The sequence below is a fragment of the Ambystoma mexicanum genome, chromosome 2q, assembly GCF_040938575.1.
Source record: "Ambystoma mexicanum isolate Mex_15411 chromosome 2q, UKY_AmexF1_1, whole genome shotgun sequence".
Classification (NCBI taxonomy): Eukaryota; Metazoa; Chordata; class Amphibia; order Caudata; family Ambystomatidae; genus Ambystoma; species Ambystoma mexicanum.
In genome coordinates, this window is record NC_090924.1 from 222925548 (window position 1) to 222950114 (window position 24567).

Sequence of the window (24567 nt, forward strand, 5' to 3'; positions counted from 1 at the left end):
ATTGAAATAGAATATTCATTGCTACATTTGCATAGCTAGTACACCAACTATATTTGAGAATTTAAATGGTCCAGGTAGTTCTGTATCTAACTGCTTTTTTTGGAGTTTGTCTTCCTTCTTTAAAGAAGTACCTGGTTTACTTTCTCTAATTGATTCTTTTTTGTTTGTGGTACTTGATGAAGTATTCGTTTCTTTTACTCTCTTTGGAGGATTTGCAGTGACGTCCTGTTGCATTTCTGTTTGATTTAGTTTTCTTTTACAACGTTTTAGTTTTTGTGGAACAGAATATGTGTTTAGATGGGGAGTGTATAGTGAGCGAAGTCTATTATATTCTAAAATGCAAGGAATATCAGCGTTTACTTTACTTGCATCAAAGTTGATTAGAAATAGCCCGTAAAGTGTACGTAAGCGTGATAGTGCTACGTAGCTCATGCCTTCTTTAAAGACTGTGTTACCAATATCTATCATTGCTTTGTCTAGGGTAAGACCTTGTGATTTATGAATCGTGACTGCGTATGCAAGAGTTAGAGAAAATTGTTCTCTGCGTACATACATATCTTTGAAGTGAAGGAATCTAGCTGTTGAGCGTCCTATCCGTTTTACTTCTGAAAGTTTGTCAAAGAGTATATTGACAAACTGAATTTTGTTGTCACTTGGGTATGTTTGACAGCCAACAACTGTACCCAGTGCTCCATTAACTAGTCCTTGGTCCACGTCAAGGTTACGTTTAAGCATTACTCTGCAATTTAAGGATAATTTTAACATCTTTTCTAAGCCTGCTGTGTTTGAGATTGATTTTTCTAAATTATTTAGTCTTGTTGTGGCTTGGTCACACATGGGTAGTGTCATACCATGTACATCTAGTTTGTCTGTGGCGCTAATTTCCATTATTGGTTGCATTTCTTTACTTAACATTATTTCATTGAATTTGAGACAGCTTGCAAGAGTTGGCATTAAGGCCATACAATTGACATTTTTGTGGGCTAATTGTTCCATAACATCTGTAGCACATGCATTATCGCCATAAAGTGCATTAATGTGCCGGGTTTTCAATGTTGCTTCTGCTTCTTTAGAAAGTATACCAACTCTCAAACTTTTTAAAATGTTGGCATAAGTTAGATCTGCAGATTGGCGCATGTTTTCTGTTAATTCTCTGTATTGGAAATGTTGCCAAAGGTTGACATTTCCAATGCTGCCAACAGTTTTACGGCAGAGTTTGTGCCCTAATGTTTTAAAAATAGGTTCACCTTTTACTGGTGTTAATTGAAGCAGATCTCCAAAAACAATAATGTGTTTTCCTGCAAAGAGCTCTTCATAGTCTGTTTTGAGTACTTCTTGTAATCTGAGGTGAATCAAAGCTAACATCAGGTTGGAGACCATGCTCACTTCATCTATTAGTAGCATTTTCATTTGTTTCAATACTCTGCGTAATTCCATTGCAGCTTCTGCAGAAGGTTTGTAATAGTCTAATTTGTTCTGGTGTTCTACTGGTAATAGTAGTAATCAGTGTAATGTAACACCACCTATGTTGTAGGCAGCTAAACCTGTGGGGGCAGTGAAAACAGCTGACAGTTTGTTGTTTGTCAATTGTTGAAGGAACTTACTAATGATTTTGATTAGGAATGTTTTGCCAGAACCAGCTTCACCACTGACGTACAGTAGTATAGGTTTATAATTATGGCAGGAAGATTCTTTATTTTCATGTTTTACACCATGTGCAATTTGTTTTGTTACTTCTTGAAAAATGCTACTTTGCTCATTGTTTAGTTTTGATTGTATTATAGTTAAGTCTTCCTTATCTTCATACTGACACATGGTGTTTTCTACTTCTATCATAGCTAATTCTGCCTCATTTGTTATTAGTGGTTCTCCCAGTGGTTCTTGGCTTTCTGTTACAGAAGGTTGACTACTGTCAGGAGTATCCTTATCTAGTTGGGCTTGGAGTTCTTCTTCATGTTGGTGTGCATTGTGCAACATTGTTTTGTACGGTGTAAAGTTTACATCAGTTATAGTGCTTTCATTTGCTTTGAAAACATCCTCATATGAGTCATAGTTATCTAGTAATTGTTCTTCTTTTCTCCATGGTTTGAAGAGTTGTAGCAGGGACATGTAATATACTTCTTTATCTTGAGGAGTCTTCAATGACAATTTGATATGATTAATTAAATTTGGTTTAGTGAGTTTAACTAAGCTACCTTCACAGTCTGTCACTCTATATTTACCTTTTTTTTCATCAGGTTTCATATTATTTTTGTATGTGTAGTTTTGGGCTATTTGGTATAGACACATGTTTTCCAAAGTATTACTTCTGTTTGGGTAGTATGTGTCCAATAAATTGTTTTTTAAAATGTCTTGGCTGTTGGGATCATGTTTGGCTATTGTTTCTATATCTTCATATGATTTTAGAACTCTTTTTCTAGATTTAGCTGGACCAAGACTTAGCCATACTATATTTTCAGATTTACCACACAATGAAGTACCAGTTAAACGATCAGCTGCTTCATAAGATCCACATTCTCTATGGGTGAGCATTTCTATGCACAAGCTGTATAATTTCTGAGATACTGTTTTATCTGATGACAGGTCATTCCAGAGGTCTTGGAGCTCTGTCTTTTCTGCTTTAGTTAAGTATGCTGTGACATATCGTGCAACTGCAGTAGAATTGTCTGCAATGTACTGCACATCTATTTTTGCATTCCATAAGTGGGCAATGATTGCATTATAATCATTGATATATTTTTCTTCTTCTTTTCTTTTTATGTAATATGTATTTTTAGGTGACTTACCTTTAACACTATGTCTAACTGAAGACATGAGGTTGTTTACTTGACCTGTATTTGTAACTGGTCTAGGGAAACCAAATCGGCCTTTGGTGTAGTATTTGCCTTTGTTTTTGTATTTGCGACGACAATATTTTCCACATTTGTGTCTTTGAAATTGTAAAATTTGTGCACGAAGATCACTATTTGTGGCTTCTGATGGAATTTCACAAGTGAAATATTTTTCAATAAACTGTAAAACAGTGGCATCACTGTCTTGACCAAATTTAGGAGCATCTTTAATCCATAAAAGCATGTGGATATGTGGTGCTCCTCTGGCTTGGTATTCTTTTCTCAAAAAGAAGTGTTGCACTTCTCCAAGGGGAGGAACAGTTTTATTACAAATAAAATGTAGCATAGCAATGAAGCGATGGTGAAAATATCTTGAAACATTAACAGGATCCAAAGAACAAAGTTCTCCAGGTGTTAGAATATCTATGTTTGTTTTGTTTTTATTTGATATGCGTAGGAAATCATGTAAATCTTCCCATGCATATTCTGCACAACTCAATGTAACAAACCAAGTGGGTGGGCCAAGGTTTCTGATCATACAACGTACATCTCCATGACGTCGAAACCAGTACTCTTTAGTACCACGCATATTTGCTAATAGATTTGTAATATTTGATTTTAAAACCTCATCCTTTTGTTGCACTTTCTCTAATAATTGTGTAGCTGTTATATTTTGAAAGTGTGATCCTGATTTTAATATGTGTGCAACTCCGTAACATAAAGTTGCTAGTTCACTTTCAAAGAGTAGGTGGAATATGTATTCCACATTTTGTCTAAATCTGGGATCTTCAGAATACATCCGTAATGAGCGGTATTCTGAAGCTGATATTTGAATAGGTCTATCATCATACCTTCCTCCTTTGCCAGTAGGAAAGAGTAGAGGAAAAGCACGTGCTTCTATACTTTTTTCCCATATACTGATTGGCGATCCTTTTGTTTGTCGCATTTGGTAAGTTTCCAGTACATCGTGTACGGTGTCATTACAGTGCAAAGGATGAATTGTATAATGGTCTAAAGTATTTGATATTGTAGCAGGATCTAGTAGCTCAAATTGACCAGCTTCTTGTGTTTCTTGAATTATTTCAGTAGTATCTTTCAAGTTTTCTTCAATATTAATTTCTTTGTAATATTCATTATTCTCTTTAAGATATTGGAAGGCTTGTCTAACTTTATATAAATCTACCAGCTGTTGCCATATCTTTTTGTCTTTTGTAGGTACTCCATTTACTAATATAATTAAAGATTGCTGCATTGGACGTTGCACTCCTAGAGTATGCACATTTTCTTTTAGATTTAATGGTAAATAAACTACTTTTCCACGAATGCCTTTTACCAATTCAGAGGGAGGTAATTTTGCTGTTTTTGGTTGAAGGCATATTATTGCTTGAAATGGGTGTACTGTTTGAATTATGATGCTCTCATATAAATTAAGTTGTTGTAGAGGTTTTGGTACTGGGTATAATTCCAAATTATTTGTGATAGAACGTGAAGGAGTTTGGTTGTTGTCAAGTTTTGTAGTGCAATTACTGCAAAGTATTAAGGGCTCAGTTATTTCATATTTGTTTTCTGCTACAAGGTAGAGAGCTAATTCAAACCATTTAGAATCTTCATTGTCTTCTATTTTGTATGATAGGTCCAAGGTTTTTGTGTTACTTTTATAAAAAAATTCTAATTTAAATTTTAGTATTTCTTTTTTGTATGTGTTTAGCAAAAGGTTGCCATGTGTAGAATTGTTGCTTAATTGGTTTAAAGCTATTTCATTCTGTAAATGGCTTTCACTTCCAAAATATTTTTTCTGGATATAGTGAATTTCTTCAAGTAGGTCTTTTGCTGTAACATGTAGAAGGATGTTATTTAACTTTGCTAGTGCTAAAGCAGGACTTTTAGCATAGTACAGTTTATAGACTAGATTTCTTATAGTTGAATGATTTGTTGATATCCTTTTGATATCATGGAAAGTGGTTTTACAAGTAGGTCCTGTAATGCAGGCCAATGAATGTCCTTGTAGTCCTGTGTACTTGCGCACTGGACAGGTATCTATATTTTGCAGTAATTTAATTTTGATTTTGTCTTTGCTTTTTACATATTTATTGAGGAATTGGCGTAAAGATTTGAAACATTGTTTGGGAATGTTACACATTGACGTGCATGGCCATTTGTACACTCGACCAGTTGAATGGAGGGGTAATTCTAAGTTTTCAGGGCATATTTTTGTAAGAAGTACTTCTTGTTCCATTATGGTATTATTCACTTTTTCATAACCTCGACCAATGCTATGTATGGCAATTGTATTTGTTTGCTTTTGTTTGTACGCTTCTTCATTAAAATATGGTTCTGTGCTTGTAGTGTGATTCCATTCACCTCCGCTGATACCTAAGAAGTTCTTTCTGTTGATATTTCGCTTATTGAGAAGTCTTTTTTGTAATTTAGTTATTAGTTTTGTTAGTGGTTTCATTTTGTTTAACAGTAAAATAAATACATTTCTTTTGAGAAGAATTGCACTGTCCATCAATGCTTCTCAGATTAATTTCCTACGATAGGTTTTAAGCTTTGAACCTGATTTCTCTCCTATTTTTATAAGATTTTGAAAGACTTTGTGACGTTATATTTTGGCTAAAATACTTTTCTTGGTATGCTTACTTTGCGCTATATTAAAATTTGAAGAAGTAGTTTTATCTGTACTGATAGCTGATTTTCTGTTAATTGTTTTTTGGTTTGTTTTACATTTTGATAGAGGAAGCGAAGTTGTTGTACTTGAAACCTCTTGTGTTTCACTAAATGATTGTATTAGCTGTTTTGTTCCAACTTTTTTTACAAATTCTGCTAGAGATGGATGCTTATGTTGGACACCTTTATTTTCATTTGCTCTACTTTTGCGTTGCTTTTTATGGACTTGACTTTTGGTAGGCATTCTTTAGGGTCTGTTGAAAAAAATAAAGAAGATATGGGTTGGGGTGTTCTGGAATGTATGTGTGCTGTGTGCATGAGTGTTTGACTAAGATGATAAAGATGTATGTAATGATGTGTGATTGTGCATTGGGAACTAAAACTATTAGGGATAGGTATTCTTGAATTTATGTGTTACTAAACTGGGGTTCAGATGACAAAAAAAAAGTAAGCTAATGGTGTGGAAAAGTACAAATAGTAAATCTAATGTATACAATTAAAACAGTTGTTTGTTCTATAATATGAAAATTGTAGTGGTTCAGTTGGGTAATTTGTGTGTCCAAAAATAGAAATTTGTGGGCCATTCTGGCTGTAAATCGCTGTTTAAGACATGGAAATTTTTGGACAAAATGGTACAAAATCTCTATTTTTAGAAATCGAAATAGCGCGTATTATTGTTATAGTATATTTGATTAATAATACAAATATTATGGTGATATTTAACTTACTTTTTTTTAAATTAACAGGTAACTTCTTAGTTTTTCTTTCTTCTTCGAATTCGGCTGCTTCTTTTCAGGAAACTGGTCTTCACTGCAATTGTAAAAGCTTCAAATTAGTAACTTTGTTTGTATATAGCACTGTTTTTAATTTAGATATTGATTTTTTTAATTGAAATCCTCAGTGCCTTCTGTAAAACCATTAAACTAATTTATTTACATAAGATACATTGCATCAGTTCAGTGCATATGATATGTTCTTAATGAACAAATTGTATTGAATGACTAACTGTAGCAAAAAAAAATATCTTTACTATGTCTTGTGAAATTTATAATATATTAGTAAATACCACTATTTCTGTAAGTAAACTGTTCTAGGTAATAGCGCCTCAATGTCATGTCTAATTTAAAGTAATTAAGTAAATAAATAAATAAAAACAAACAATTTGAAATTGTATAAGTATTTTTATAAAGGTTTAAACATAGATTGTGTTTGCATGCAATTTTGTTTGAATATATGTAGTCTATATATTGCATTTACAAAATGTTAGTTTAACATGATTTGAGTGTGTGTGTATAAAGAAAGTAAAAAGTATAAAGGTTTATAAGTGATAGTTGATTTTAGGAAATTGAAAAAAGTACAGTAAATTCATTTTACAGATTTTACAAGGTAAAAGTCTGTTTGAAAATGTGTTCATCTACTATATGGAAAATATGCATACCTGAAGTTTGTGTTCATGCATATGGATATGCATGGAGCTGCAAGTAGAAATCTTGAAGACTTGTACAGTATTTCTGGTAGATGCTGCTTGCCAATGATATGACACTTGTACTCAGAGAGATTCAGAGTACATTTGCAGTGCTGATCTATGATGATGCAGTTAGATGTAGAGGTCTTGAATGTGATTTGTGCATGGTCATGTGATTTTTGAGGTACATCCAATGAGAGAATGGCAGAGAGAGTGTAGTGGAAATGGTAGAAGGGCTGTTCATTTTACGATATGTCCGCGGACATGGCGGTAGTTCGCGGACATCGGGAGTTACATCCAGGGATTTTTGGGTTCAGAAGTCATGCAAATGAGAATAAGCACTGAAAGGGATTTGTCAGGAAAGTTTTGTGGGTATGTTGTGCCAGGAGAGATTTTCTCTGATACTCGTTTTGCTGAGAGAACAAAAGATAGCTATGGCTGTGTGTTTCAGAAAACAGATTGTTTGGATTTTAGGAGATTTGTGGATACATTGGTTGAAGGTGCATGCAGAAAGCTGTGGAGTAGCTGTAGATCTTGGATTCCCACATGTGGAAGTACACTGGCATGGAGTACGTGGAATGAAGTGGTTGGACTTGCTACCTCTCTGTGCTACTTTGGAGACAGAGCAACATCCAGACATAATTGTAATTCATTGTGGAGGGAACAGTTTAGGACATGTGACTGGAATTTTTTTGCAATTTGCTATGAAAGAAGGACTTAGGAAGGTTATGGACATGTTTCCTAATTCTCAAGTGATATTTTCACCGATTGCGCAGAGACAAATGTGGCTTCGTTCTTCTTCATTTGGTCCACAAATGGAAAAAGCAAGGCGCAATGTTAATAAGGCTGTTTGTGGCTTTCTAAGAGATTTTGGCATGTCTTATTTTCACAATGAAAATATTATGTTTTGTAGTACATACATTTTTCGCAGAGATGGAGTCCATCTTACTTATGCTGGCAATCAGATTTTTCTGAGAAATGTACAAAATGCATTGCGACCTTTTTTGGAATTACAACAACGATTTTGAAGTAGATGTAAAGCATTTACAATTTTTGACTTACAAACACCACCCAAAGGCTCTTTTCAGAGCCACCACTTCTTTCCAGAGAAAATTACAATGTTTGTGATGGAGTGGCAACCCAATTTTTTTAATGTTCGCGAACTGTCCGCGGACATCTAAAAAATACAAAGAGCCCTGCTTCATTTATTTTCACTTCTATTTTTTAACTGTGTAAGGCGGCTCTGAAAAGAGCCTTATTTTTTTTTATTTTTGTAATTTTGTATTTTTTTTGGTTTTTCAGACACAATCCACTAGGACAGGAGGGTAAAGGAGGGTAAAGGGGGGACACCAACCACAGGGATAAGAAAGGGCGAGCTGAGAGAGGAAGATGTAGAGTGGGTTTTATTTGGGTAGTGAGCAGGTCTTCTCGTGCTCTGAGACGATAGTCTCAAAAGCACTCTGAAGTCGCTCCCCCCTGCAGAGTACTGTGTCACAGTACATACATACAACTGTGACCCTCGAAAGGTAAGGGTCATCAGCATTCTGTATGGCCTGTGAGGCAGCTTGAGAAAGACGCTGTCCCACAGAGGTGATCCTTGTGGTGACAGGATCAGAAACAGAGGATGAAGTACAGGAAATCAACCTGCTACGTTCTTCGCAAGGTACAACCCTGCGAATAGCCCCAGAGTGAAATGACCTCAGGTGTCGCTTCATAGTAGTGGTCCCAAAGCTGTACTTACCGTGCTTCCCGCGACTGAGTATCATTTTGCACTCATTGCAGGTAACACGGTTCGCACGAGCCTTAGGACCATTCCCATGAATGGTAAATAACCGCCACACCCAAGACTCACGCCTAGTGCGGGTAGTAGGGATTTCCTCTACCTCATTCTCATCATCCTCTTCTTCCTCCTCCGCATCCTCACTCCTGTTCCCCTCTTCAGGCCCTTGGGGAGGTGGTGGTGGTGGAGGGGGTGGGGGTGGTGCTGAAGCAGGTGCAGCACCAAGTGGCAGTTCAGCAGCCAAGGATGCCATCTCGATGATGGTGTAGTCTGCAGGTGGCAGCAAAAATCACTGTGTTCTGAAGAATAGCCAGAAACACAATGGGAATAAGCTCTTGGGCGTGGTCTTTTATAGGGGTGCTTGTGCGCGGTCCGCGGACATGTGCAATGTCCGCAGACAGATCGAACACAAAAAAAGGATCGGAAAGTTTCAAAAGGTATATAGAAACTCAAGATTGCTATGTGGGACTTGTGCCATGGTGAGATTTTATTGCAAAATATTATGGATTAACTGAAAATGTACTTTTAAATTGTTCGGGGACACAAACAGTGTCCGCATTTCAGGACACACGATGAGCGTGGGCGCGGTCATATGATCCGTTTTGCGAACTAGACCGCAAAGGAAGCGCCTGTCTGCAGGACACCAAGTGCACGGAGATTGGTTAGCTCAAGCGCATTGATGTCCTACGGACACTGTTCGGGTTCTGAAGTAATTAAAAGTGCGTCACACGTGAAACGAACATTTCAGGACACCGCGTGTGTTCTTAGAACAGTTTAAACTTGGTAGCGAACAGTAAGGACAGATATAGTGTTCTTCAGGACACGTGTAATTTAGTTTATGTACGAAAATTTCAGGACACCAATTGTGTTCTTAGAACAGTTTCAATTGGGTAGCGAACACTACGAACAGGTATAGTGTTCTTCAGGACACCTCAATTTTCGTTTAGGTACGAACATTTCAGGACACCAACAGCGTTCTTAGAACAGTTTGAAGTTGCTAGCAAACAGTACCGGACAGGTATAGTGTTCTTTAGGACACTTTAATTTTTGTTTGTTTACGAACAATTCAGGACACCGCGTGTGTTCTTAGTACAGTTTCATGTTGCTAGCGAACACTACGAACAGTTGTACTGTTGTTCAGGACACATCATTTTCGTTTTTTTACGAACATTTCAGGACACCAATTGTGTTCTTAGGACACTTTTAAATTGATAGCGAACATTACAGACAGATATAGTGTTCTTTAGAACACTTTAATTTTTGTTTCTTTACGAACATTTCAGGACACCACGTGTGTTCTTAGAACAGTTTCAACTTGCTAGCGAACAGTACGAACAGGTGTGATATTCTTCAGGACACCTCCATTTTCGTTTATGTACGAACATTTCAGAACACTTGCACTGTCCGCGGACACTTTTATTGTTTTTTTAAAAAAAAACAGAAACTATTCACAATACAATATAAAAATTAAACTTTATTTAACATATATTAATAATTTATGACAGAGAAGGTGAGGCAGAAACAGAAACAAAAACAGGAGAATTTGGGGTTTCAACATGATTGGTATTAGATGAAGAAGGGATGGAAATCTCATCAAAACGTTTTGGATTATGGAGAGGGTTTGGGGATAATTCACTGGGATATGGTGAGGAGGGAGAAGTACATGTGGGGTAACGGTACAAGGTTTTTGGTTTGAAATGATTTTCTACAAAAGTTTTTAAATTATTAAAATTAGCCAACAATACATCCATTTTTTCTTCTATATTGTGAAGACTGTTATCCATAACAGGGTTTTCTGAGGTTTTTTCTATTCTGGTATTCTCTGTACAAAAAAATAATATATATGTTAAATGTATATAAAAATAATAAATAAATGGTTTATATTATAAAGTGTTTACCATTAGTTTCACTATCTTGTGACATTTCTTCATGTGGGAAATTGTCCTCTAGTCATTCCAGAGTACTAGACATTTCTGTGAGAAAAAAAAGATAATATATTTTTTAATCTAATACAGAAACTTTATAAATATATGAGTAAAATGAAGTACACTTACTATTTCTGGTAAGATAAATCCTATGTATTCAGTGGGTCTGGTCTTGTTCTCAGTTTTGTTGTGTCTGTGAGGTAATTATGTTGGAGGCCAATTTATCTTCTTGTGGTATATTCCATTTCGGAACATATTGTATTTAAATGAATGGTTAGTGTGTTACATATATGGGTAACATTTCTTATGTATTACTATATATAATGTGTTTGTGTGCTGCTTTTTGAATTTGTTAAATGTTCCTATATTATGATATAACAATCAAACATACCCCACCACCCCCCCCCCCACAGTTTTTAGGTAGTGGTACTGTTCTCCGAACATGTCCGCGAACATTAAATAAGTTTGCGGACATCAAGTTCATAAGAAGAGATCTAGTCAGTTCCATATGACATGTATATAAAGTCAAAGTCATTATTGTTAAGTTGTGCTACTAAAAAACTATGAAATTCAGTGAAAAAACTTTGTTAAAGGGACGTTATGGTTAAGTTGCGCTACTAAAAACCTATGAAATTCAGTGAAAAAAACTTTGTTAAAGGGACGTTATGGTTAAGTTGCGCTACTAAAAACCTATGAAATTCAGTGAAAAAACTTTGTTAAAGGGACGTTATGGTTCCAAGTAAAACCGAAAAACCCTTGAAATTCGCCAGTTATGGTAAGGTAAGCAACCATAACTCGCGCCACCACCGTGCACTGCTAAGACTAACACCCAGGACATCAAAGATGACATCACAAATGTCATTGATGACATCACTGATGACATCACATGTCTATGTACTTCTCATGAAATATGTGTAGAAGGGATTCTTATTATGTTGCGAAAAAAGTGTCAAGAACCATTGCAAGAAATATACCCTAATAAGTGCATTGAACGATGCATTGATATAAATAGCATCCTATTATGGGGTTCTATCTAGTATACTAAGCTACTCATACAGAAACATAACATTGTGTGCAGCGTACAAGATGAAGGCATGATATTCGTAATGTTAATATGCCTATGCGGGCTCGAATGGGAATGGGAAATGGTTTTCAGAATGGGGACTTACCGGGTCCTCCAAGGTAGGAATGACCCGGTAAGTCCCCATTCTGGGAACCCAGACCCCGACACGAGTTTGGGGGGCAGCCATGACACTAATAGCGCCATGGCTACCTCCAAACTCGTAATGACCCCAATGTCACAATAAATGAAGCCTCCTCGCTGAACCTCTCTAGCATTTCTGATGACTCTTAAAATGGAGTGATCCAGTGCTCCAGGTATTTTAAGACTCTTGCTGTTGCTGGCACACCTTTAATGGGTGGAAGTTGATTCTGCACAACCACCACTCACAGCTACAATGAGATATAAGACCACATGTAAGTCAAAAAAGGCTGCAGCCCAGTATGAGCCAGCTTGCCCAGAAGGCGTTAGGTGCTAGTTTGAGACATAGTTCACAGCAACTATCCTTCATGCAAGATTGGTTAAAGTTCTCCCAAGGCATTGACAAGATCAGAAGTACAGATGACCATGGAAGAGAAAAAGGGGAAAGAAAGACAGCCCAGAGGGTACATGATGGCCACACACCTCTGAGTACACCACAGAAGAAGGAAAGTGGCAAAACAAAAGCACTGAGATTGAGGATGAATGAAAGCACATGGTATAAAATCTGCTCAACCTGTGCGGTCGAGGGAAGCGACAGCTAGCACGAGCAGTCCAGAAAAGAAAGACTGAGTAAAATCAGGAGAATGGAGACAGCTTTGAACCAGACACTCATCCCTGGTCATCAGAATGGAAGTCACCAACACAAATAGCGGCGTACCTGATGAGGAGGTTGAGAACGCCACTGGCCAAAAAAGCCAGACACAAACTACTAAATGAGTGTCCCAGACCACATCTGCCAAAAGGAATTGTGGAAACACCTAAAAAAGACAAAATAATGCTCACCTGCATGGGCAACTGTACTAAACACATCAAGAAACAGCTTGATGCAGCTTGGAAATCATACCAAGATACATTACTGGATGTGTTGGGACCAATTTCAAAGATACACCACCTGGCAGATAAAGTAAAAGAGAAAAGAGAGGAGCATAGACCATACAGTTCTGACAGAATGGGCCACAAAAGCCATATACCAACCACATATTACCAACAGTACAATCCTAACATAAAGGAAAAGGAACATCATGGTATAAATTGATCCCATTTCCAGCAAGCTACCAACATCAAAGGCAGCAGCAGCCCAGGGCAAAGTATTTGGCAAATTGTTAATCACAACAAACCCTAACAAAAAAATGTCATTTTCATTCATTCATTCATTCAGACTTTGTCTGTCCCCTATTTAAGAAACACCAGTTTGGTGAAAAATAAACATGTGTTACTTGTTCTGTTTTATTTGATTTTTATATAAATCACTAACTTAGAAATATTCTTCTACATATCCTGCTGACATATTTCAACATATAAATAAAATAAACACCAGAGATATGTCCAAGTTGCACTGGACATTGTCTCTTTTTTGGAGAATGTGTGAATCGGTTGTTCAAACCTTACAGGAGACCTGCTCAGCACAGAGAGGAAAAAGCAATGGAAGAAAGTTAAGAAGATGTGCATGGTTATGCTAAATATTTGCCTTAACTCCATGGACGAATAAGTGCGCCCAGAAAACTTTCACTGACAGCTGGCAGTATTTCTGTGTCAAGTAGCATCGCAGTAACAAGGACATTACAAATGTTCAGTGTGTTTCCTATTGCAAGCTATTGCAGATGGAAGCTTCCAATAAACCATCCCAAACTTTTGCAACCTCTAATTTGATTAAGCACCTCATCCAGTGCCATTAAGACAATGTAGAGGATCCCTATACAAAGGCTAATTTACATAAGAATGTCCAAACTATGACATGCAGTCTGCGCACAGGTATCTGCTGTAGGAACGCACGTCTGCATCACTCTCTTCCACTTCTATCGCTTCCTCTGTTCCAGCCACCTCCACCTAACCTCTTCCTATCCTCTCTATACACAATCTGCGTGACTACAATGAAAGAAAGTTATGAAGATGTGCATGGGTATGCTAAATATTTACCTTAACTCCACGAAAGAACCAGTGTGCCGAGAAAACTGCCATTGACAGCTGCCGGTATTTCTGTATCAAGATGCAGTAGAGTAACAAGAACATTAAAGAAATTCAGTGTGTTTCATATTTTAAATTGTTTCAGATGGAAACTTCCAATAAACCATCCCAAACATTTGCGACATCTAATTTCATTAAGCACCTCATCCGATTCCATTACATAAAATGTGGAGAAACCCTATAGGAAGGCTATTTTCCAGCCAAATTTATAAACCCATGTCCTATAATCTGCGCACAGGTATCTGCTGTAGAAAAGCACATCTGCGTCACTCTCTTCCACTTCGTTTGCTTCCTCTGTTCCTGCCACCTTCACCCAACCGGTTCCTATCCTACCTATACCCAATCTGCATGACTGCAAAGTAATGTGTTTGAAACATGACAACTGCATCATGGTGTGAGATTGCACCCTAGATGGCTACAGAAAAGCTATTTTAGAACACCAGAGCAATTGCTGCAACTACAAAGATATTTTTCAGTAGCAGTTTTTTGAATCCCCTTATTTTACACAATTAAAAACAGAAAGAAACTCATAAAAAGAGTAAACACAACAAACCCATACTTCAAATATTAATTGTGGACAGAAATTGTATTGCTGAAGCCCATGGTGCACCTGTGTTTATTGAGGCAATTTGTACTGGAAAAAACATTCTATTTTTATTTTACATTATAAGAGTTTGCACAACTAATACTATTCCTTCTAAAACAGCTTGCATTGGACAATGTCAATTTCTTGGGGAAATTGCAAAACACTTGCTCAGAATTTACAGGAAACCTGCTCAGCACAGACAGGAAAACGCAATAAAACAAAGTTATAAAGTTGCTCATGGGTATGCTAAATATTCGCCTTAACTCCATGGAAGAACCAGTGTGCCCAGAAAACTGTCACTGACAGTTGGCAGTATTTCTGTGTCAAGTAGCAATCAAGTATAAAGCATATTCAAGACGTTTGGTGTGTTTCTATTGTGAGCTGTTGCAGATGGAAGCTTCCAATTAAGCATGCCATTCTTATGCAACCTCTAATTTAATTCAGCACCTCATCCAGTTCCAGTACAACAATGTAGATGAACCTTCTACGAAGGCTAATTTCCATCAAAATGTACAAGCATATGGCCTATAATCTGCGCGCATGGTATCTGCTGTAGAAGAGCACTTCTGCGTCACTCTCTTCCACTTCTATCGCTTCTTCTGTTCCAGCCACCTCCACCTAACCTCCTCCCATCCTACCAATACTCAATCTGCACAGCTGCAAAGTAATGCGTTTCAAATATGACAACTACATCATGGTGTGAAATAACACCCTACCTAGTTACAGAAGGCCTGTTTCATAACACCAAAGTAATTGCTGCCACAACAAATATATAAAAAAGAATTCAGTGGCAATTTTGGTATCCCCTTATTTTACAAAAATAAAATACTCATGACAAGAGTAGGCACAACAAACTCATACTTCAAATATTATTTGTGTTCTGAAATTGCATTGCTGAACCCATATTGTTCCCGCATTTATTGGGTAAATTTGCACCGAGAAAAAACATTCTATTTCTTTTTAACATAATAGGAGTTTGCAAAACTAATACCATTCCTATATTCTTTATGAGTGTATATAATTAAATAAAACCAATCATACATATCTTTTATGAAATTAAACACTAGGTTTCACAAAACAACAAATGAAGACAATGGGCCTCATTACGACACTGGCGGCAGCCGTGCCCTTTGTAAGGGCACGGCTGCCGCCGGTAATGAATTTTTACCAGAGCCCAGAAAAGGGCAATAACCGGGTCATGCCGACCTTGGCAGACCCAGTAATTGATCTTTCTTGGACTCTGGTAAAAGTTAATCCCCATTCCCATTTGAGCCCCATACGGCTCAATGGGAATGCGGAGGATGCTAACAACAGGCTCATTAATGACGGTCCCGTTGTTAGCATCCTGGCCTGCTAGCGTGTCCCGCTAAGGACGCCTGGTCTGGCCGGGCGTCTTGAGCGGGACCCGCAGCAGACCTCGTAATGAGGCAGCCTGGAATGAATGGTGCCGGTCCCTTACCGGCACCATTAATTCCGGGCCGCCGGGGTCGTAATGAGGCCCAATGTGTTTTCTCTAATAGATAACAACACAGTAACACACAACAGCAAAAAAACTATCTTTTTAAAGCACACACATGTTTAGATCACCCCAAAAAGCACTTTAATACACACCATAAGTGATTATAAAAGAATTATAAATAAAATCACGTTTCTACTGCTCTGTGATCATTTTTTTTTTAATGCAGGAAGAATACTTAGTGATTCTATATCATGCACCTCACTGAAATACATTTTCGCTCCTAATAAACAACTTCCAACAATTGCTCCCTCCCATTTTCTACATATACAGCAGGACCACTTCATTGTTAACAAATACAGTAAGCAAAGCCCCATTATCAGCATATTATCAAATTAAACCTTCAACAAAACAGTGACAAACAACTGATAAATGCCAATAATATTTTGCACCATGAGTACAGTGTGAGTTCTGCAGCCAAAATGAGAAAAGTAGACAAAATGGTGGGTGTTATTGTTTCCAAAATCAAAAGACGAAACATGGGACTATATTGTAAGAAAACTAATGAAATGGCTGACACATATTCACTGCAACCTATCACAAAGAAGTACACATTTACAACATGAATACCAGCCTATTAGAAACACTGAAGCACATACAAAACCCTGCCCAGCTTCTCTAGTAGCTGCAGCTATTCAATGTGGCTACAAATCTTTCTTGTAACCACAGCTACATGTACATTTTCCACAAACTGAAAACCAAACTAAGCCAACCGTCAAAACTTCAATTAAGACAAGGGAACACCTAAGCAAACACAATAACAAACACAGATATAATTCAGAACTGTATCATCCACATACAAATCTGATTATTATCAGAACATGTATGGTCCACGCGGCTGTAACAGTAGCTATAACAGCAGCCACATCTATCAGAAAAAACAACGAAAAAAGGCGAAAAAGCATTGACGCACCCACGTGCCTGTTTGTTATAGCCACAGTTATAGAGAAGCCTCGCTGGTTCGGCTGGTATTACCCACGGCTGAGACACATCCACGAACACTCAATGTGCCATTGCTGGTATATAGCCGCGGCTGCACAGGGTACCACTTTTAACCATGGGTAGCAATGTTGTGTGCCAGGTGGGTGCAGGATAGTTGTGGTTAAACACACCAGCCCGTTGATGTGGCTAGGTGCAATACTCAAAAGACCAAATACTCCCTTTTTTGTATAGCTACAGTTATCTCATATTAAAGCTCTCTCGTAGCTGTGAATATCACACGTCCACGAACACTCAATGTGCCATTTGCTGGTATGTAGCCGCGGATGCACAGGGCCAGGAGACCACTTTTAACCTTGGGTAGCAATGCTGCACAATGGGTGGGTGCTAGGTAGCCACGGTTATTAGATTTTCTTTTTTTTTCAAAATATCTCAGTATGGAATATGAACGACAAAAGAGACAGTAGTGATACAATGGTAGTTAAAATGGGTTATGTAAGATACATGATAATAAAAAGAGCCCGCTAAAATACTACACTCAGGGGTCGATTCATGGAATTAATGTGCGCCGAAAATACCCGCGCAGAGGTGCCAAAACATGTGATTTGCAGTGCAAGTGCAAAAATCGCAGTGCAAGTGCGAAAATCGCAGGGAAACCAGCGCACATCGATTCATGGAAGTCCGTGCGCGAGAAAAACATTGGATGTGCGCTGAAAAAGTGCGCCGCGCACGCCGGCGCACAGGCCATACAACAGCGTGCGCCACGGCCACTGCGAAATCGCACATAGTGCGGCGCACATCACAAAAGTAGGCGGAACACGGGGCGTAACACTCGGAATGGGGAACAACGCGTGAAAATATGGGCGTCACGGGGGAAGTACAGGAGGCAAGTGCGCAGAACGCCCACACGCTCGCCTACAACCCGTATTCATGGAATCGCATAGGGCAAACCAGCGCACGGTGAAAGACGCGCACAGGGCCAAACAAGTACGCCACAAGAAAGCAGGCGGTATCGTCCCTGCGCCTGAAATAAATGTGCGCCAAAATGTGCGCTAACAAAAAGCACCCATATACAGCCATAATGAATGGTCCATACAGTGGCCTTCTAGGACAAATGAGGTGCAAAGGGGTACCGACAAACACGGACAACCGCTGTGTGAAAAATAGCGTGTGCGTGTGTTTCTGGGTGCGCGGGAAGTTCCACACGCGATTAGCCTGGGTACGTGTACTTCTGGGTGCGCGGGAAGTTCCACACGTGATTAGCCTGGGTACGTGTGTTTCGGGGTGCACAGGAAGTTCCACACGCGATTGGCCTGGGTACGTGTACTTCGGGGTGCGCGGGAAGTTCCACACGCGATTAGCCTGGGTACGTGTACTTCGGGGTGCACGGTAAGTTCCACACGCGATTAGCCTGGGTACGTGTGTTTCGGGGTGCGTGGGAAGTTCCACACGCGATTGGCCTGGGTATGTGTACTTCGGGGTGCGCGGGAAGTTCCACATGCGATTAGCCTGGGTACGTGTACTTCGGGGTGCGCGGGAAGTTCCACACGCGATTAGCCTGGGTACGTGTGTTTCGGGGTGCGCGGGAAGTTCCACACGCGATTGGCCTGGGTATGTGTACTTCGGGATGCGCGGGAAGTTCCACACGCGATTGGCCTGGGTACGTGTACTTCGAGTGCGCGGGAAGTTCAACACGCGATTGGCCTGGGTACGTGTATTCCGAGGTGCGCGGGAAGATTCACACGCGATTTCAGCAGGGTACGTGTATTTCGGTGGTGCCGGGGAATGCTACACGTTATTTGGCCGTGTGGGTCCTCCCAGGTGTTCCCTCTACACCCTTCACGGCCCCTGCAGGCAGCCCACACCACAGGGGACGACCCTGCACCCCTGCTCATGTCCCACAAGCAACCCATCCACCATGGCCATGCCCCCCAGCCAACCCACATGTCACCTTGCACTACTGATCACCAACACATGTCTCCCATCACCCCCACCACCCAGCATCCAGGGGCACCCTCCACCAGGCCCCCACTCATGTCCCCCTGCACCCCCACCCCCCAGCAGTGCAGGGCACGCTCCACCAGCCCCCCACTCATGTCTCCCACCACCCCCACCCCCCAGAATCCAGGGGAACCCTCCACCAGGCCCCCACTCATGTCTCCCACCACCCCCACCCCCCAGCAGTGCAGGGCACCCTCCACCAGGCCCCCACTCATGTCCCCCTGCACCCCCACCCACAAGCATCCAGGGGCACCCTCCACCAGGCCCCCACTCATGTCCCCCTGCACCCCCACCCCCCAGCAGTGCAGGGCATCCTCCACCAGCCCCCCACTCATGTCTCCCCCCACCCCCACCCCCCAGCATCCAGGGGCACCCTCCACCAGGCCCCCACTTATGTCTCCCACCACCCCCACCCCCAGCAGTGCAGGGCACCCTCCACCAGGCCCCCACACATGTCCCCTGCACCCCCACCCCCCAGCAGTGCAGGGCACCCTCCACCAGCCCCCCACTCATGTCTCCCAGCACCCCCACCCCCCAGCAGTGCAGGGGCACCCTCCACCAGGCCCCCACACATGTTCCCCCTGCACCCCCACCCCCCAGCAGCACAGGGCACCCTCCACCAGGCCCCCACTCATGTCCCCCTGCACCGCCACCCACAAGCATCCAGGGGCACCCTCCACCAGGCCCCCACTCATGTCCCCCTGCACCCCCACCCCCCAGCAGTGCAGGGCACCCTCCACCAGGCCCCCACACATGACTCCCAGCACCCCCACCCCCCAGCAGTGCAGGGCACCCTCCACCAGCCCCCCACTCATGTCTCCAACCACCCCCACCCCCCAGCATCCAGGGGCACCCTCCACCAGGCCCCCACTCATGTCTCCCACCACCCCTACCCCCCAGCAGTGCAGGGGCAGCCTCCACCAGGCCCCCACTCATGTCTCCCTGCACCCCCAACCCCCAGCAGTTCAGGGTACCCTCCACCAGGCCCCCACACATGTCCCCCTGCACCCCCACCCCCCAGCAGTGCAGGGCACCCTCCACCAGGCCCCCACACATGTCCCCCTGCACCCCCACCCCCACCAGTGCAGGGCACCCTCCACCAGCCCCCCACTCATGTCTCCCACCACCCCCACCCCCAGCATCCGGGGGCACCCTCCACCAGGCCCCCACTCATGTCTCCCACCATCCCCACCCCCCAGCATCCAGGGGCACCCTCCACCAGGCCCCCACTCATGTCTCCCACCACCCCCACCTCCCAGCAGTGCAGGGCAGCCTCCACCAGGCCCCCACTCATGTCTCCCTGCACCCCCAACCCCCAGCAGTTCAGGGTACCCTCCACCAGGCCCCCACACATGTCCCCCTGCACCCCCACCCCCCAGCAGTGCAGGGCACCCTCCACCAGGCCCCCACACATGTCCCCCTGCACCCCCACCCCCACCAGTGCAGGGCACCCTCCACCAGCCCCCCACTCATGTCTCCCACCACCCCCACCCCCAGCATCCGGGGGCACCCTCCACCGGGCCCCCACTCATGTCTCCCACCATCCCCACCCCCCAGCATCCAGGGGCACCCTCCACCAGGCCCCCACTCATGTCTCCCACCACCCCCACCTCCCAGCAGTGCAGGGGCAGCCTCCACCAGGCCCCTACTCATGTCCCCCTGCACCCTCACCCCCCAGCAGTGCAGGGCACCCTCCACCAGGCCCCCACTCATGTCTCCCTGCACCCCCAACCCCCAGCAGTGCAGGGCACCCTCCACCAGGCCCCCACTCATGTCTCCCACCACCCCCACCCCCCAGCAGTGCAGGGGCAGCCTCCACCAGGCCCCCACTCATGTCCCCCTGCACCCCCACCCACAAGCATCCAGGGGCATCCGCCACCAGGCCACCACTCATGTCCCCCTGCACCCCCACCCCCCAGCAGTGCAGAGGCACCCTCCACCAGGCCCCCACTCATGTCTCCCACCACCCCCAACCCCCAGCAGTGCAGGGGCAGCCTCCACCAGGCCCCCACTCATGTCTCCCTGCACCCCCAACCCCCAGCAGTGCAGGGCACCCTTCACCAGGCCCCGACTCATGTCTCCCACCACCCCCACCCCCCAGCAGTGCAGGGGCAGCTTCCACCAGCCCCCCACTCATGTCCCCCTGCACCCCCACCCCCCAGCAGTGCAGGGCACCCTCCACCAGGCCCCCACACATGTCCCCCTGCACCCCCACCCCCCAGCAGTGCAGGGCACCCTCCACCAGCCCCCCACTCATGTCTCCCACCACCCCCACCCCCCAGCATCCAGGGGCACCCTCCACCAGGCCCCCACTCATGTCTCTCACCACCCCCACCCCCCAGCAGTGCAGGGCACCCTCCACCAGGCCCCCACTCATGTCCCCCTGCACCCCCACCCACAAGCATCCAGGGGCACCCTCCGCCAGGCCCCCACACATGTCCCCCTGTACCCCCGGCCCCCAGCAGTGCAGGGCACCCTCCACCAGGCCCCCACTCATGTCTGCCACCACCCCCACCCCCCTGCACCCCCCCCAGCTGTGCGATTTGCCTGGGTACGTGTATTCCTGGGGTGCGCGGGTAGTCTCCAATGCGATACCATCAGGGTACGTGTATTATGGGTCCGCGTGAACTTCCACACGCGATACCAGCAGGCTACGTGTATTACGGGGTTCGCAGGAAGTTCCACACGCGATTGCCCTGGGTACGTGTATTATGGGGTTCGCGGGAAATTCCACACGCGATTGCCCTAGGTACGTGTATTTCGGGGTGCGTGTGAAGTTTCACACGCGATTTTGCAGGGTACGTGTATTTCGGGGTGTGCGTGAACTTCCACACGCGACTGGGCCTGTGAGAGTAGGGTACGTGTATTCCAGGGGTGGGCGGGAATATTTACTCGCGACTGGGCCTGGGAGAGCGTTTTACGTGTATTCCTGGGGTGGGCGGGAAGATTCACGCGGTCACCTACAATGCGCCGAAAAATAAATGGTCCAATCCTGAAACACGTACGCCAGCATGAAGCAGGCGTATGTCGACCCGCGCAGCATAAAAGTGCGCGCAAGCAACAAACAAGCTCAGATGCCAGGATGAATATACCGTTCCTAGCAGCAGTGGCCGTGGGTTACCAAAGGAGGAGGAGGAGGATAGTGAGGGCCCGAATTTTCACTCCCAGAACCAGCATTTTTGGGATGCCTGATGACCAGGTGTATGGGAGGTACAGGTTTCCACCACACATAATACTGGACCTGGTCAGTGAGTGGGAGGATGAACTCACATCACCCACCCTGTGCTCCCAAGCACTCAGCCCCCTGGAGAAGGTCCTTAATGTACTGCACTTCTTGGCCACAGGATCATTTCAGCGGACAAGTGCCATAGAGGGTGGGGTGTCACAGGCCACGCAGTCACGCTGCCTACACCAGGTCTTGAACATCATCACTGCACGCCCATCAGTCTGCAGGCACATATACCTGCCCAGGACACCTGCAGAAAGACAGGCTGCCGCCCTGGATTTCTACGGTGTGGCACAATTCCCCAAAGTGCTAGGTGCCATTGACTGCACCCATGTGGCACTACGTCCCCCCAGGAAATCTGAGCACATCTATAGGAACCGCAAGCACTGGAATTCCATCAACGTGCAGGTAGTATGTAATGCCAAGGGAATCATCACCTCAGTATATGCCAACTATCCAGGGTCCACCCACGACAGCTTCATTTACCGAATGTCTACCCTAAGCCGGGACCTAGAAGCTGGGCGGCATGGCGATACATGGCTGCTTGGTGAGTATGAATGCCACTGCACATGCATGCATGTTAGATGCAGAGTTATGTCACTACCCTACTAATTATACCCATCACCTCCTCACCAGGGGACAGTGCCTACCCTCTGAGCACCCACATGATGACGCCAATTCGGAACCCCATCACGCCTCCCGAGGTAAGATACAACACAGCCCATATTGCAACCTGGGGCATAGTGGAGCGCACATTCGGAGTGCTCAAGTCACGCTTTCGCTCCCTTGACCGTTCTGGTGGGCAGCTGTTATATGCGCCCCAAGTAGTGTGCAGGATCATAGTGGCAGCATGTGTCCTGCACAATGTTGCAACACGCCGGGGCCTGGCTGTGGACATGGTGGTGCCCCCACATCTCCAACCACTTGCACGCCCGCTGCGCATGGGAGGGGAAACGGCACGGGGTGAGGCAGCCCGTACACAGCTGGTGGCTAATTACTTCACATAGAAATCACACCCCTGTGGAGTGCACACAGCCCTGGCGCATACCATCTGATAAGCAATGATGACTCGACCTGACAATTATGACGAACAAAGGGACAGTCAACTGTCAGAACCATAGCAGCCTGAGATTGTTCATGTGGAAGTGTCACAATGTGTGCATCCCTACCTACACAAACACCACCAATGCAGTGTCATCAAAAGACACACTTCCATGCTGCAGAAATGAATCCCCACTTGCAAAATACTACATGAGAACAGTGCCATGTCACCCAACCCCTCCCCGGCACGGCCACACAACACACCATGGCATGTCATGCAATGTGAGAGCAAACAAATTAATCCCCACAGCATGCCCCAAGTGTCACCAACTACAGTGTCCCTAATGGAAACATGGCCACACATGAAATGCTCACAGTAATGCAAGACCTACAACACACATTACCAAATACTTATCAAGAATACCAATCACCTACACAACCTCCAACCTACCTTAAACATGACATACAGACTTGGTAGCCTCACTACCTGATAATGCCAGCACTTCGAACACTTCCAAGTATACAGTGTTAGCGCCACGCAAGAGTATAGGTGCACTGCTTACAACATGGACTCCAGTTCCAAGGTGGACCGCCTTGTGAAGACATGAGAAATGGACCTGCAAATTAGGAGGATGAGATGGATGCAGAGGCACATATCAATACACCATGCAGTGTACAATACAACAACAATATGCATTATGAATGTATACACAGTATTGACTACAGACTGCCCACACATCAAATGGGAGTCCAACGTCACCATGTACGTCAATGACACTTGGGCACACCCTTTGCAAGCCCATGGAAACGGGAAGCAGGAGGGGTGTGTGTCAGACAAACCCAAGCATCTGAACCAAATTCATGACAAGCCTGCATGTGCCCAGCCACAATACAGCGTATGCCCACGGGAGCCACACAAGGCAACACACACTCCAAAAAACAAAAATAAAAAAAATAAAAAAAAATAAAAATAAAAATAAAAAATGGCCATTAATGGGCCCGGGAGGGTGGGGGAGGCCACCCAGGAGGTCCTAGGACAGGGGGCACACCAAAACCCACCTGTGTGGATCTTGCAAAAAAAAAAACACCTCCATGGGCTCATGGCCTGCACGGCTACCCTATTGTGAGAGAATCACTGCTGTCGCTCTCCTCACCCTCTGCAGCTGCATCAGGAGGTGGTGGCACTATGGGAGGCAGCCCACGCAAAGCCCCGGTCTGTTCCTCCATGGCAGCAAGCAAGCGGGTGTGGAAGGTCTCGTTCTGGAGGATAATTGTGCATAGGTCCCCATGCTGCAACAACTCACGGGATGCCCGGACCTCCACCCTAGTTGCCTGCATCTCAGCTGAGAGCGTATGTGTGAGAC